Source organism: Mandrillus leucophaeus, unplaced genomic scaffold (genome assembly GCF_000951045.1).
Source record: "Mandrillus leucophaeus isolate KB7577 unplaced genomic scaffold, Mleu.le_1.0 Scaffold178, whole genome shotgun sequence".
Classification (NCBI taxonomy): domain Eukaryota; kingdom Metazoa; phylum Chordata; class Mammalia; order Primates; family Cercopithecidae; genus Mandrillus; species Mandrillus leucophaeus.
In genome coordinates, this window is record NW_012101787.1 from 2,292,518 (window position 1) to 2,295,164 (window position 2,647).

General features: G+C 43.7%; 1 pseudogene; it reads left to right on the forward strand.

Annotated features, from left to right (window-relative positions):
* The first annotated feature begins 625 nt into the window (after positions 1–625).
* LOC105537680 lies at positions 626–1,911 on the forward strand (annotated as a pseudogene).
* Positions 1,912–2,647: the final 736 nt, after the last annotated feature.

A 2,647-nucleotide genomic window follows, 5' to 3' on the forward strand; every position in this document is an offset into this window, starting at 1 on the left:
TGATGCAATCTCCAGGTAGATAGTGGTGGAATTGAACTGGAGGACACCAGTTGGCATCCACTGATTGTTGATGGGGGAGAAAAAATCCACATATTTGGTCACAGAAGTGTTCTGTGTTGATTGCTGCGATGTGAGAGCAGAGGAAAAATATGGATTTGAGAGTTTTTCCCAAAACTGAAGGGTCCAACTTCATTCTTTTGCATGTGTGGATATTCAGTTGTCCCAACACTATTTGTTGAAAAAAAGAAAAAATTCTTTCCCTCCTTGACTGATGTTGCCATCCTTGTCTAAATTTATTTGACCATATATGCAAGGGTTTATTTCTGAGTTCTCTATTTTGTCCCATTGATCTATACATCAGTCTTTATGTCAACACCACACTGTTTTGATTATGATAGCTTTGTAGTAAGTTTGAAGTCAAGAAGTGTGAGATCTCCAACTTTGTCCAGTAGATGCCAGCTACTGGCAGGGTTAGTCTCTAACCCCATACTGCTTGCTAAACCAACTTTAGAGATGGTAGAGAGTTGCAGGCAACATGTTGGTTCCACAGAATGGGCTCCCTTGCCTTTCTGCTTATAAATTCCACTGAAAAAGCATTGGTAAAGTCTCTCTTCCCACTGCCATCATGTCTAAGTCAGAGTCTCCTAAAGAGACCAGACAGCTGCAGAAGCTCTTCATTGGACGGTTGGGCTTTGAAACAACTGATGAAAGCCTGAGGAGCCATTTTAAGCAATGGGGATGCTCAGTGTTCATTGAGCATCCACACAGCTCAATGAACTGTGTGGTCATGAGAGATTCAAACACCAAGCATTCCAGGGGCTTTGGGTTTATCACATATGCCACTGTGGAGGAGGTGGATGCCGCCATGAATGCAAGGCCACACAAGGTGGATGGAAAGTTGTAGAGTCAAAGAGAACTGTCTCAAGAGAAGATTCTCAAAGACCAGGTGCCTACTTAGCTGTGAAAAAGATATTTGTTGGTGGCATTAAAGAAGACACTGAAGAATATCACCTAAGAGATTATTTTGAACAGTGTGGAAAAATTGAAGTGATTGAAATCATGACTGAAACGAGGCAGCAGCAAGGAAACGGACTTTGTAATCTTTGACGACCATGACTGTGGATAAGATTGTCACCCAGAAATGCCATCCTGGCTGGGTGCAGTGGCTCACGCCTAAAATCCCAGCAAGTTGGGAGGCCGAGGCAGGTGGATCACTTGAGCCCAGGAGTTCAAGACCAGCCTGGCCAATATGGCAAAACCCCATCTCCACTAAAAATACAAAAAATTAGCTGGGCATTGTGGCACACACCTGTAATCCCAGCTACTCGGGAGGCTGAGGCACAAGAATTGCTTGAACCTGGGAGGTGGAGGTTGTAGTGGGCCGAGATTGCATCACTGCACTCTAACTGGGGCAACAGAGTGAGACTCTGTCTCAAGAAAAAAGAAAAAAAAGAAACACCACCCTATGAATGGCCACGACTTTGAAGTTAGGTAGGGAAGCCCTGCCAAAGCAAGAGATGGTTAGTGCTCACCCAGCCAAAGAGATGAGAGTGGTTCTGGAAACTTCGGTGGTGGTGGGGGGCGGTGGTTTTGGTGGATTGTGGAGGAAACTTCAGTGGTCATGGTGGCTTTGGTGGCAGCTGTGGTGATGGTGAATATGGTGGCAGTGGGGATGGCTATAATGGATTCGGTAATGAGGGAAGCAATTTTGGAGGTGGTGGAAGCTACAATGATTTTGGCAGTTACAAGAATCAGTCTTCAAATTTTGGACCCATGAAGGGAGGAAACTTTGGAGGCAGAAGCTCTGGCCCCTGTGGTGTTGGAGGCCAATACTTTGCCAAACCATGAAACCAACGTAGCTGTGGCAGTTCCAGTAACAGCAATACCTATGGCAGTGGCAGAAGATTTTAATTATTGCCAGGAAAGAAAGCCTAGCAGGAGAGGAGAGCCAGAGAAGGGACAGGGAAGCTACAGGTTACAACAGATTGTGAACTCAGCCAAGCACCATGGTGGCAGGGTCCAGTTGCTACAAAGAAGACACAGTTTTGACAAATATATGTATGGGCAAAAAACTCCAAGACTGTATTGATGACTAATTGCGTAACAGGTTATTTTCAGTTTCTGTTTGGTGGAAAGTGTAAAGCATTCCAACAAATGGTTTTAATGTAGATTTTGTTTTTTGCACCCATGCTGTTGATTGCTAAATGTAATAGTCTGATCATGACCCTGAATAAATATGTCTTTAAAAAAAAAAAAAAAAAAAAGAACGGGCTCCCTCTAACCAAGACTGAAGCATTTGCCTGATCAATAGCTGCATCCTACAGACCAGCATCTGTGTTAATTTGCTCTAATGAAGATACTATCCCTGGCCTAGCAACTGCAGTTTGGGTTTATACTTGGGTGTGTTTGCAGTAGGTCACTGTCATCTGTCATAATCCATTTATGTTATATAGAAGCTAGACAGGTAACGTGAATAACTACGATGAGGACCGCTATTCTGACATCCTGTAAGTCTCTGAGGGTGGCATGGGTCGCCATTCATCTCATGATTTCAAGGGCTTCTATTTGGCTTTTCCTACTATAATTGCCCTTACTGTAAAAATCAAGAAACAGGTGTGAGGTTTCTATGTGTTAGGTATTTTCATTT